At 52.8% G+C, this 13,357-nt stretch overlaps 1 long non-coding RNA gene and 3 other non-coding genes across 4 annotated transcripts; all 4 read left to right on the forward strand.

Moving 5' to 3' along the window:
• Positions 1-714: 714 nt before the first annotated feature.
• Positions 715-5,273, forward strand: LOC140503241 (uncharacterized). Its single transcript, XR_011966751.1, has 5 exons — positions 715-943; positions 1,023-1,102; positions 2,100-2,158; positions 3,103-3,273; positions 5,047-5,273. It is a non-coding gene; the product is annotated as an uncharacterized lncRNA (long non-coding RNA).
• Positions 1,929-2,019, forward strand: LOC140509404 (small nucleolar RNA SNORD88). The gene has a single exon (XR_011968728.1). It is a non-coding gene; the product is annotated as a small nucleolar RNA SNORD88 (small nucleolar RNA).
• On the forward strand, positions 2,268-2,354 carry LOC140509405 (small nucleolar RNA SNORD88). The gene has a single exon (XR_011968729.1). It is a non-coding gene; the product is annotated as a small nucleolar RNA SNORD88 (small nucleolar RNA).
• LOC140509403 (small nucleolar RNA SNORD88) lies at positions 4,671-4,760 on the forward strand. The gene has a single exon (XR_011968727.1). It is a non-coding gene; the product is annotated as a small nucleolar RNA SNORD88 (small nucleolar RNA).
• Positions 5,274-13,357: the final 8,084 nt, after the last annotated feature.

The following is a 13,357-nucleotide window of genomic DNA, read 5'->3' on the forward strand; positions in this document are numbered from 1 at the left end:
GGAGGTCTCTGGGAGTCTCTGCAGGGTGTCTGGGGGTCTCTGCAGGGTCTCTGGGGGGTCTCTGATTGTCTCTGGGCGGGGGTCTCTGGGAGTCTCTGCAGGGTCTCTGGGGGTCTCTGCAGGGTCTCTGGGGGGTCTCTGACTGTCTCTGCGCAGGGTCTCTGGGAGTCTCTGCAGGGTCTCTGGGAGTCTCTGCAGGGTCTCTGGGGGTCTCTGCAGGGTCTCTGGGGGGTCTCTGACTGTCTCTGCGCAGGGTCTCTGGGAGTCTCTGCAGGGTCTCTGGGGGTCTCTGCAGGGTCTCTGGGGGGTCTCTGATTGTCTCTGGGCGGGGGTCTCTGGGAGTCTCTGCAGGGTCTCTGGGGGTCTCTGCAGGGTCTCTGGGGGTCTCTGACTGTCTCTGAGCAGGGTCTCTGGGAGTCTCTGCAGGGTCTCTGGGGGTCTCTGCAGGGTCTCTGGGGGGTCTCTGATTGTCTCTGGGCGGGGGTCTCTGGGAGTCTCTGCAGGGTCTCTGGGGGTCTCTGCAGGGTCTCTGGGGGGTCTCTGATTGTCTCTGGGCAGGGGTCTCTGGGAGTCTCTGCAGGGTCTCTGGGGGTCTCTGACTGTCTCTGCGCAGGCGTCTCCGCCCCTACGACGGCTGGGAAGCGTACGAAGCCCCGCCCTCCCCTGGCAATCCCCTTCTTGTCCCCGCCCCCTGTCCAGCCCCGCCTCCTCCGCCTCGTGCGCATGGCCGGAAGCTCGGCGGCCGCAGTCATCTCGCGCACTGCGCAGGCGCGGCGGCTGCTGGGCTCGGCTGGGCCGGGTGCGGCCCGCTGCTCCCCCTCATCCCTCCACGTGGGCTCGTGCTCGGCTCGTGAGTCCACGCGCCCCGCGGAGGGGGGGCTCCGCACCGCCATGGGGGGGCCGTTCACGTGAGCGGCCTGTGGGACTCCCTCGGAGGCAGCGCGTGAGTAGGGAAAGCACGTGGTGGGGGGAGGGGCGAGCACGTGGCGCTGGGGCCCCCAATAACCCCTCTCTCTCTTCAGGACCAAAGGCGGCGGACCCCGCTTGGGGAGGGGGTGAAGAGGAGGAGAACGTCCTGGCCGGGGCAGCCTGGGAGCATTTAGTAAGCACCTGCTGTGTGCCCCCGGGGCGGGGGTCCCACCTGTGGGAGAGGGGCTCATGGGACGGGGAGCAGCGGGGGGCCACTGAGGGGGTGGGCCCCCAGCCCTGGTTCTGCCTCCCATCCCCCCGTTTCTCTTAGGGTGGGAGCCGCTCTCCACTCCTTGTGGTGAGACACTCCCCCTCTGCCGATGGGGGGGCCCATGCTCTCCCCTGCACTGCTGTGACCCCCCCATCTGCCCCACCCCACCCCCACTGCTGTGACCCCCCCATCTGCCCCACCCCACCCCCACTGCTGTGACCCCCCCATCTGCCCCACCCCACCCCCACTGCTGTGACCCCCCCATCTGCCCCACCCCACCCCCACTGCTGTGACCCCCCCATCTGCCTAGATCAGGGGTGTCTGCCCCATACCCCCATGCTGGTCCCTCTCTGTGTCCAGTGGCACCGAATCACTTAGAAAGGCAGAGAACCACAACCTTTTCCTTCAAGAGGGACAGGCCCATGGACTCTGGGATCCTCTGCTGCCCGGCCTGGGCTCAGGCCCCCCTGGGAAGGGAGGTGCCCTGGGAATCAGCAGGGTGACCTGGGAGGGCCTCAGGCATTGGGGTGTGGGGGCAAGGAAGGTCTTGATCATTGCAGAGCCTTGTGGTGGGTGGGAACCGTGGGAGGTCAGCCCTGGGGGCGTCTGCTCTGGACTTAGGCCCCCCTGCCAACAGAGAGAGGATCTTTCCTCTCACTTTGGGGGAGGGGGTGTTGGGGCTCACTGAAGTATTACCTGATTGTGCTTCTGTTCTTTCTCCCAGACCCCCTCATACCCCCCAGGGAGGGGACCCCAATGATGCCAGCACTAGGCTCTGACTCTGTTGAAGACAGACATGGTGCCCCCTGGATCTTGACTCCCAGGGGTCTGAGGGGCCCCGGCTCTGGGGGCTTTCCCCACTGTTTCTCTTTCTGTTCTGCTCAACCCCACCTTTTGTCCTCTCATTTCTCCCTTGCAGGTGTCCTGGTCTTGAGGTCAGGGACCGTCTGGACAGGATGCCACAGATAAGGATCAGTGGTGAGTCTGCTGTCATGTCTGGAGGGGGCTTTCCACACCCCCTTGGTGGAATGGGCACATGGCACTGGATCTGTCAGGGACCCTGTAGTGACCACTGCCAGCCAGCTGGGCACCCCAATGATGCCAGCACTGGGCGCTGACTCCGTGTGAAGGACAGACCAAGTGCCCCCTGGACTCCCAGGGGTCTGAGGGGCCCTGGCTCCAGCTCCCTTGGGCTCAGGGGCAAGGACTTCCCAAAGACAGGGCAGGATCTGTGACTGATTACAATCTAGGCTTCTGCTGTGGGAGGTGGGCAGGGTATGCCTTGGGAGGGACACCCCCCTCCCCCAGTCCTGAGTCTGGAAGCTTGGGCTTCCCCCACCCCAATCATACTGTTCCCTGACGTGTCCTTGAGAGATACACCACCCCCACCATCGTCTCCCTTGGTTTTGGGGTGCTAGGACCTCCCAGTAGGGATACATGGGGTTCATTGCCCCAAGTGTCCTCCCCAGCCCCCCTTCCCCATTCTAAGGTGTGTAAGGAGAGCTGAGCTGCCCCACAGCCTAAAGATGTGGCCCCTCTCTGCAGCCCTGGGTCTGCCCTTCTGGGCCTTGGTCATCTTCAGGAGGCACAGTCTGGGCCCACACTCCCTCCCCACCTGGGCCTGTTTCTCCAGCTGTGTGCATGTGCTGCAGTGTGAGTGGGGCTATGTCTCTGACCGTGAATGTGTGTGTGTATGTGAGCTGTGGGGGGCGGGGGGTGTCACTGACAACCCTGCTCTGCAGGCCACCCCCCTGCCCACATGGGAATCACCTCGTTCCTCGGATCGTGGGTAGCTGCCCTGTAGCCAAGTAACCAACATTTATAGAGCGCCTGCTGTGTACGCTAAGCACTGCCAGTGTTGTCTTATGTGATCCTCACAACAGCCCTGGGAGGCGGGTGCTCTTATTATCTCCATCTTACAGATGAGGAGACTGAAGCAGGCAGAGAAGTGATGGTCTTGAGGCTGGATTAGAACTGGGGTCTTCCTGACTCCCGGCCTGGCCCTGTGTGCCCCATGGTGTCCCCAGCAGCCCTCTCCTCATCTTTGCCCAAGTGATGATGGAGGGCACTGACCCTCACGCCACCTACCACGGGTGAGTCTGTGAATTGGGAGGGGAGGGGAGGGGAGTGCACCTTCCCTACCCTGAGTCGTGCCCAGGGTGGCTGAGTCATAGCTCCTTTCCTACTTCTGTCTTTGTTGGCCACACCAGGACAGCAAAGGTCCCTTCCACGATGGAAGTCCTCCCCTTCCTAAGTCCTAGGGTTGACCATCTCAGCTCTCTCATTTGTGGGTGAAGATGCAGAGGGGGCTTGCCACCCGCAGAATGGGCATTGGGGCCCAGCTCCACGTTGCTGGGATGTTCTAGCTCAAGTTCTTTGACTTACCTGGACCTCTGAAGGTGTCTGGGGAAGGCAGGGAGTGCAGCGGGGGAGCCACCTGTGGTTGAGGGGTTCATTGGGTTTGGGGGGGAGGTGTAATGGAATATCACTGAGGGTTTGGGAGCCTTGGGCTCAGAGGGCCCCTCATGGGCAAGGGCAGACCAGACCAGGGAGCTGTGCCTCCTGTGATAACTGTGCTGGGCTCTGAATCCCTTACCATAAACATGGTGCCCCTCAGGCTTTGATTCCTGGGGGTCTGAGGGATCCTAGCTCTTGGAAAAGAAGGTCTGCCCCCCCTCCCTACGGCCCTGGTTCTGCCTCTCACCCCACCCTGCTGCTCTGCTGTCCATCCTTCCTAGTCTGAGTCTGGGGGTGTCTGCCCCAGCCCCTCCAGGGCCCAATGCCCTGTCTGGGTCTATCTGTGACTCTGTCTCCGCACCCTTTTTTAAATCATCTTTTCATTTGTTTCTTCTCTACCTTCTGCCTTGTTGGAAAATGAAAAGAAAGAGAAAATCCCTGCCACAGCTGTAAATGGGCTCCCACTAGTTCCTGCCTTGGTGGGGACTGAACCTGTCTCCCTTCTGCCTCACCCCCAGCAGTCCCTGCTTCGTAGTGTCTCACTGGGCACATCTAGGCCTTCAGGAGCCTTGCCTCATCAGCCTCCCAGCCTGCTCTGGGGCCATCTACCGCCCCTCGTACCCAAGTTCTGCCCCCAACAAGGACCTGGTAGCAGTCTTTCTGCGTTCAGCTCCTTTCACTCTGGGGTATGGGGGTCCCCTGTCCCTCCCCCATCACTTAGAGGCAGTCCAGGGTCTGGGACTACCTGGGAACTTCAGCCATCGAAACAATCCAATCTTAGCTGAGGAGCAGAAGTGTATGAATGGGGAGGGTCCTCAGAGCCAGGAGGGGCAGGGCGGTGTGTGAGTGCTACTCACCCTCTGTCCAAGGGATGTGGAGGGGGCAGCCCTGGTAGGGAAAACCCAGTCAAGTCACTGGGTTCTGAACCTTCCTTACCCACCCCTATTTCGTACCTCGGTTGGGAGAGGACCGCCAGATTGAGTGCAGGGGGAAATTGGTAGTGCTGGGGCATCAGGGGTAGAGGGAATACTGGGTGCCCCGATGATGTCAGCACTGGGCTCTGACTCCTATGAAGACACTCAGTGCCCCCTGGGCCTTTGACTCCCAGGGGTCTGAGGGGCCCTGTCTCCTCCCAGATTTGTGGAGCTCAGGGTAAGAGGGTGAAAAGAAAGGTCATGCCGACCCCTAGGCCCCATCAGATGTCCAAAGGACCCAGAGTGAGGAAGCTGCTTGCCCTCGGGAGCAGGACCCTCACAAGCTATGGGGACGGTGCCCAGGCAGGGGTGGGGGGGTAGGCCTCGATGTGGTTTGCTGCCGCCTCCTGAGGGCTATGGGACTTGCAGGTCTGTTGTCTCTTACACAAAGTCTGAGGGTCCCAAATGGACAGGGTTTGTGTTTTCTCCCTTTAGGTAAAGGTGAAGTCTTAACAATGACTGAGAAACCTCAGGAGGAGAGAGAACCCTTTGGCGAAGGGAGACTTAGGAATGTTCCTGTCGTTCTTCAATGGGATGTTGAAAAACCAAGCTCTTCAGAAGCAGGCTGCCCTCGGCACCCCACAGTGTGGCTGGTGCTGCAGCAAGGTCCAGAGGGGTTGGGGGTTGGCGTGATTTTTGTTGAAATAAATTACTTACAAACAGTTAAGCGTCACTATCCTTTTGAACTTGAGTGTGTTGATGCTGGGATGTTCCGTAGATAAAATCTGTAAGTGTGTGGGTGGTCATTTTTCTTGTTAGGGATGTATGTGATCAAAATTACCTGTGAACTGCCTTTGGCCTGAGAAGGGAGGCTATCTGGTTGGAGTCAGCTTGAGAACGGATTCTGTCCTAGCTAGAAAGGACTCTCAGAGTCCAGAAGGGAGGCAGTCATGTAGCACGTAGGCCATCTGAGCATGGCGGCTGGGAGGGCCCACACCAGAAGAGGAGCACCAGCTACCAGGTGAAGGAAGGAAGACCCCACCCAGCCCAGCCTGTGGTTGGCTTTGGCTTTACCATGATCTCAGCACTGACCCCTGCGCCATCATACCTGCTCTAGGCCAGGACTGTCCCAAGTCAGGAGTGAGACATCAGTGTGGGGTGGCTTGTCGGGGAGGGGCGTATTCCTCCGCAGGCGGATGCTGGAAGGTGTGTAATGGATGGCAAAGAGACAAAGCCCAGTCTGCCCATTTAGAACCCTGGTGAAAGAAGGGAAGTCTAGGGCCACGTTTTCCCAAGCCTCACCAGCAGAGGGCAGTGTGGGTCTATTGTCAGGGGAGGTCATCCTGGAGCAAGAACCAGTCCCTTAAGGTGGGGTATGGAAAAACCTATGGGGGAGGAGGGAGTGGATGGCACAGGGCTTGGAGCCGGGGAGGTTTATCATCCCCAGTTCGAGTCTGGCCTCAGACACTATGTCATTCTGGATAAGTCATCCAACTGTTTGCCTCAGTTTCCTCCTCTGTCAAATGAACTGCACTGATACTCCAGTATCTGCCACGAAAACCCCAGTGGGGTCAGGAACAGTCAAATGAGACTGAACAACCTGGGGTGGAAGCAGCAAGAGACAGCTTGTGTGCTCCCAGAAGTTATGGCCAAGATCCGTGGAGCTTCCAAGGGTGGTGATCTCAGTGAAGAAAAGGATGACAAATACAAGACAAGCTTAGTGAATTCCTCTGCTAAGTCCCTTTGAACGCAGCACAGTGGCTTGTGCTGATGAGGTCGGGATGGACGTCGTCGTCGCTGTCCGTGAGCACGGGTTCCTGAGCAGATGAGCCAGTGTTCAAACTGCTTGAAGCACAGCAGTGTGGAGTGTGAAAGCTTGAAGCTAAACAGCATGGGGTGGGAGAGCAAAGTCCTGGGAGATGAGTTATTTCTTACTCATACATTTTGGTGAGTGCAGTAGAATAATCTAGGTTTCAAAAAGACCCTTCTACAATTGTAATAATTATTGGTTATAGATAATCAGTTGAAATGTCAACAATTAAATTTAGGTTTAATTGTCCTAAATATATTATTGTCTAACTTTCATAAAATAAAATATTCTTTTTTGATGGTTTAACATATAGCTGCTTTGAAGAGGAAATCTTCCAAAGCTGAAACCAATGCAAGCAAAGACAGTGGAGAGATTTTAAGTAGTAGAAATACGCAGACTTTTCTGTCCCCTGTCCCCTCTGAAGCTAGCTTACTCATTTCTGTCCAGGGCCCTGGACTACTGGCCATCACGCAGGAATCCTCAGCCCCTTGGCGCCCCCTCCCCCCACAGCCAGCCAGGCCACCTCCCCAGGAGCTGTTCCACTCACAGCACCATGCTGGCTTGGGCCCTGGGCACTGCCCACCTGGACCCCTCCTCCAGGCTCTCCTTTCTCAGTTGTCATCATTGTGAAGTGCTCAGTGCAGTACCTGTAGCTTCTAGCCACACAAGTACCCTCTTCTTTCCCCCTTCCATGATCTTCAGTGGCTCCTGATGGCTGTGGGATATTTAATGTCTGTGATCAGACCGATCATGCACCCTCTATCCCAGCCACAGCAGTCATCTCCTTTCTTCACCTGAGGCCCCATCTCCCATGTCTGTGCAGGCTGTCCCTCATGCCTGGCATCCCCTCCCTCCTGCCCTCTCTAGCTTCCTTCCAAGCACTGCCTCCTTGAAGCCTCTCTGGATATTCAGGCGCTGGTGCTTCTGCCCAATGTTACCTTGTGGTTATTTTGTTCATATTTCTATCTGCTTCCATATATAATAAAGGGATGGCATCGTGGAGTGGACAGTGGCCTTCGAGTCAGGAAGGCCTGGCACATCCTGGTTGGGTGACCCTCCTCAGTGCTTCAAAGGACTTGAAATCTATAGGTTCTAGAGAGGGTGCCAACGTATATTGGTAGAGGGAGTTTTCTCCTGTAACACTTCCCTATGCCAGTGAGATCCCAGGACCAGGCCCTAGTGCTGTTCCTAGACTCTAGCGCACAGTGTGTAGCACTCGGTGTTCAACACATACTTGTTAATGTAAAAACCCAAATCCTAAAAATACGATCCACTATATTTATCGTTGGGATTCCTAAATATCATGAAGCAAGGTCACTGTGGTCACTCTGTGATGAATACTTTAGAAGTAGATGGTTGTTGTTCATTTGTGTCCATTTAGGGTTTTCTTGGCAAAGACACAAGAGTGGTTTGCCATTTCCTTCTCCAGCTCAATTTACAGATGAGGAAACCGAGGCAAACAAGGTTAAGTGACTTGTTCAGGGTCACACAGCCAGGAAGTATCTGAGGCCCCAGGCCTATTACTGTATCTGCTGCAGCGCCACCTAGCTGCCCAGAACTGGATGATACAAACTCTAACACCCTGAAATTCATCGTACCTGATGGAATACCAGTGAGCTGTGAGAAATGAGGAGCAGACTGGTTTTAGAAAAACATGGCAAGACGTTCATGAAATAATGCAAAGTGAATCCACCAGAACCAAGAGAACGTTGTCTACATTAGCAGCAGCTTTGTTCAAAGAGTAACTGTGAATGACTGAGCTATTCTGAGTATAAACACTCAAATCAGCTATGAAGGATCTATGAAGGAAGATGCTCTCCACTTCCAGAGAAACAGCTGATCTATGGGAGTGTGTATCTGCGCCAAATGTCGGCCTTCTCTAATGGGAGGGAAGGAAGAAAGGAGGGAGACAACCTGGAACTCACAATGTAGCCAAAAAAACCCCAAACAAATAAACGAAAATCTTAAAAAAGAAATGAATTGTACACGTGGGTTTGGAATGATCCTTCTTTTAAAAAGGTGATCATATTGCCCATCTCCTTTGACCCAGAGATCCTGCTGGTGGGCATGTACTCCAGAGGGTCAAAGAAAGACACACAGAAAGATCCCCATCATCCATATTCAAAATATTCATAGATGAGTCTTTTGTGATAGCAAAAGGCCGCAAAACAATTGGTTCTGGAACAAATGAATGCACCGGAATATTGGTGCAGCCTGAAACTCCAAAAGACCGTTGTGTTTTATGTTGTGTTGTATGAAGGCATAAGACATTAGTATTAGGAGAGTATTAGGATTAAAAAGATGAGCCTAGGACCATTAAGAGGGCTTCGACAGTCCATCCAAGTCTATGCCCCCTCAGGGGAATTCTGGACCTGATTGAGGTCTGTTTGCATTGTCTTTCCCAGATACAAGCCGCTGCATCAACCTGGTGGTAAGTACTCTTCTTCCAAACTTTTCTTCTTGCTTGAGTGGTCAACCCAAACCCAGCTCTTCCAGAAAGCACTTCAGTCATGTGGATTTATCTGCCAACAGGAGTTTGCAGAGGACCTCAGTGTCTGTTTCTTCAAGTTGAACTCTATGCTGCATTTCCATCATAGTGGAGAACACTAAGGAACTGTGAAAATGAACACGAGAGACATTGATGGGGACTTTCACAGCCCTCCCTCATTTTAATCCAATGCACTTGCAAGTCATGGCATCACCTTCCTGATGTGATGGTCCTCCTCGAGAATGAAAGACAAACAAAAACCCTACTACCTGTAAACATGACCCTATCTCCCCAATCCTGAAAACCCTCCCTTGATCTCTCCATCTCTGCTGTCTCCTCTACCTCTCTTTCCTTTTGTGGCTAAATGCCTTGAAAAGGCCCTCAACAGTGGGGCCTTTGCTTCCCCCTGGCTTCCTCTCTTCCTAATCCCTTAAAATCTGGCTTCTGTCCTCATCATTCTACCCAAGCTGCTCTCTCCAAAGTGACCCCATGATCTCTTAGTTGCCAAATCTGATGACCTTTGCTCAGTTCTCTTCTCCTTGACCTTTCTGTAGCCTTGGACCCTGTGGATCACTCTTCTTATGTTGTCAGGGCAGTCCTCTCTCTTCTGGCTCTCCTCCTCCTTCTCTGACTGCTCCTTCTCTGTCTCCTGGGCTCCTTCAGATCCCACCCTCTAACCACAAGTGTCCTTCAGGGTTCTGTCCTGAACCCTCTTCTCCCTCTGTACTTCTTCATCTGGGGATCTCATCACCTCCCATGGATTTAATTATGATTTCTAGGCATATAATTCCCAAATCTACTTATGCAGCTTTAATCTCTCTGCTGACCTGTGATCTCACATTTGCAATTGTCTTTCACACATCTTGAACTGGATGTCCAGTAGACATCTTAACCTCAATATGTTCAAAATAGACTTCATTATCTTTTCCCCAAGCCCTCACCCCACTCCTACCTTCCCTAGTAATGTAGAGGGCTACACCATTCTCCTAGTTCCCCAAGACCCCAGTCTGGGAAGTCATCCTGGATTCTTCACTCTCACCCCACAGATCCAATCTGTTGCCAAGCCCTGGTGATTTCACCTTGGCAGCATCTCTCAAATATGCCCCCTTCTTTTCTCTGACACAGAAACCTCCTGGACCAGGTTCTTGTCACCTCACACCTGCACTACCTACTGTACTAGCTGCTGGGGCATCTTCCTGCCCCAGGTCTCTGCCCTTTCCAAGGTATGTCCACTCAGCCACTACAGTGGTTTCCTAAATCTCAGGGCTGACCATGTCACTGAACTCCTATGGCTCCCTTTCACCTTCAGGACTATATATAAAATCTACTACCTGGCATTCAAGCCCCATCCTCCCCCAGAACATATGTGCACATGCGCTCAAGTGCGCGCACACACACACACACACACACACACACACACACACACACACACACACACACACAAACTCACTCTTCAATCCAGGACCACTGGGCTCCTGGCTGCTCCTGGCTGCACAAAGCACTCCATCTCCCATTATTGCCTTGAGCTGGCCTGTCCCTCATGCCTGGAATGCTTTCTCTTCTCCTCTCTGGGTTTCCCTGGCTTCCTCCAAGTCTCTCCCCATCCCCCTCCACATGGCTGCCAAAGTGATTTTCCTAAAGTGCAGGTCTGACCATGCAACTCCCCTACTCCACTAATGCCAGCGGTGGACACCCTACTGCTTCCTTCATGACCCAGCCAATCTACTTTTCCAGCCTCACTGGCCACAAGTCTTCCTTCCCACTCTGACACCTGGCCCAACTGGCCTAGTGTCTCATGGCAGAGCCTTTTCTCTGGCTGATCCCCGTGCCTGGAATGCACACCATTCTCATCTGTCTCACAGAATCCATCCTAGATAAAACGGTGGCCCTTTGAGCTATTGGGATGCATTGCATGTGTCACAGGCAATTACCGGTCCAAAGAACTGAGGGAAAAGCAGCTTACATACCATTTTCCATATTGATACAAGACTAACCAGCTTTGTAAAACAGTCCATTATGTGGAAGGCTCTTTGCAAAAATGGTCTGACAATATCGAGGCAGAACATAAGACACAACTATGTTATTACTTTCTTTTGCCAAAATCCTTTGAAGCATGTTTGAACTGAAGGAAGACATTCATTTTCCTTAGTGATAATAAGGCAGAGGCAAATCCATTTAATCACAGATTTCCTCCTAAAACATGTATTTGGTGGGCATTTTTTAAAAACAGCATCTTCAAATTCATACTCTGATTCAGAAAGATACATTGGCTGCATTCACGAAAGAGAACTATGGTTAATCGACAGAAAATATTTTTAATGTTTCCCAATTTAAGAAATACATGACCTTTGGATAAGAAAGAAAGTAAAGACCAGCCTTTTACATGACTCGCTCTCAATCTGAATAAGGAACCTGTTTGCCACAAATGAGATACATTTCTTCTTCGGGACTGAAGCAATGAACAGACATCTCGCTTGTGAAAAAGAAGCATCTGAACCTAAAAGTCTTCCATTTGGTCGAGGACCAAGGAATTCACAGGTTTCTCAAAAGACAACAGAACGGATTTAGCTATCATGTGCAATGGCTTCTTTGTAGGAAACAGGGTTTTCTGCTTTGGCTGCTTTAAAGGTAAAATTAATAGCTGTAAAAGAGTCAGGGCTAGTCAGTGAAGCCAGCAAATAGGTGGATTCCAAGACAAAAGGCAGAGTCCCTGCCCTCAAGGAGCTTACATTGTAAATGGATGAAAGATACATTTGAAGGCCCTAGTTGTCCTTTTTCCTCAAACAGATGACTATGTTGCAGTCAAGTCACTCTGTGTTGACTGTGGCTGATCAGACCAACACAAGCTCAGAATGCTCATCCACAGGTCAGGCACAAGTAATCTGTGTGAACATTTGGGGTGGATTTGGAGAGGGATTGAGCACCTCGTATTTCTTTTGAACTACTGCAATTCTGCTTTGCTCATAGAGTACAGCACTCTTTCTGATGTGGGCCCACCATACTGAGTAGTCCTGTACTGTTGTCTCCCATGTCACACAATCTATTCCAAAGTTCTTGAGAGAGACCTTGAGAGTGTCCTTATATCGCTTCTTCTGACCACCATGTGAGTCCCTGCCCTGTGTGAGTTCTCCATAAAAGTCTTTTTGGCAAACATTCATTTGGCATTGGAACAACGTGGCCAGCCCATTGGAGCAGAGAGTGAATGCTTGGCAGTTTAGTTCAGAGTAAGGAACTCAGTGTCTGGTACCTTATCCTGCCAGGTGATCTTCAGAAACTTCCTAAGACAGTTCAAATGGAAGCGATTCAGTTTCCTGGCATGGCGCTGGTAGATTGTCCATGTTTCACAGGCATACAACAATGAGGTCAGCACAACGGACTCTGTAGACCTTCAGTTTGGTAGTCAGTCTAATACCTCTTCTCTGCCATACTTTTCTTTGGAGCCTCACAAACACTGAGCTAGCTCTTGCAATGCGTGTGTCAACCTCATTATCGATGTGCATATCCCTGGAAAGTACACTACCAAGGTAAGTGAACTTCTCCATATCATTCAAAACTCCTCTCCATTTGCTGTAACCCATGGTTCCACGTTTGGACGGTGTGGTGCTGGTGGGTGGAGCACCTGTGTTTTCTTGGCGTTCAAACACAAGCAGCAGAGAATTGATCCATACTTTGTTGCACTAGAGCCTCAGAGGCTGCGTGGAGTGCACGATCATCAGTGAAAAGAAAATCATGTGCCAACACTCCCTCCACTTTAGTCCTGGCTTGTAACTTTTCAAGTTAAACAATTTACCATCGTGCAGTAGCTGACCAGCAACTCTGCTGAAAACCACACGCTTTTTAGCAAGGGATGAGCACACAGCCTTCCTTCCCCCTGTGGGTGACTGAGGAATCCAGAGAGCACTCTGCATTACCCAGAACCTGGTCAAGCCAGCCCTCCTGGGACTGGTCCTGAGCTCTCACGTTTCCCACGTCCGCTGGATGAAGGCACTTAGCAACACTTTTGATACAAAGTAGCGGGGCAGAAGTCATTAACAACGAGATGGGGGGGGGGGCGCCGCCACGTGCGAGGAAGGGGCAGAGGGCCGGCTGTATGGGAAGGGAAGTCGGTGTAGCGAAGGTGGAAAGGGAACGACCTCTTCGTTTTGTTTGGGTAAAATACAAGCTAAGAAAATTAATTGGCAGAAATTGTTTTATTAAAAAGAACGTGCGGACGCTGTCTCTGGAGGAGGAGAGCCTGCTTATGACTCTCAGTAGGGGGTCTCCCGCTCTGAATCGGGAGCCGATGCTGAGATGTGCTGTCAGTGTTTAACAACCAGCTCTCCAGAACAAATCTGCGGGTCACTTTTAAGTCGGATCTGCAGCGGGGAGAGACTGGGGCGGGTTGTGCCTTTTCTGGGCCTGGGTCCCCGGCTGGCCCTGGGGAAGGGGGGCGGGGGCGGAAGGGTCGCAGCCAGTCTGGCTCAGGCTGCTCCCAAAGAGCGGCTCCAGCGAGGCTGAGGCTGCCCCGC

This window comes from Notamacropus eugenii, chromosome 5 (genome assembly GCF_028372415.1).
Source record: "Notamacropus eugenii isolate mMacEug1 chromosome 5, mMacEug1.pri_v2, whole genome shotgun sequence".
NCBI classification, from domain to species: Eukaryota; Metazoa; Chordata; class Mammalia; order Diprotodontia; family Macropodidae; genus Notamacropus; species Notamacropus eugenii.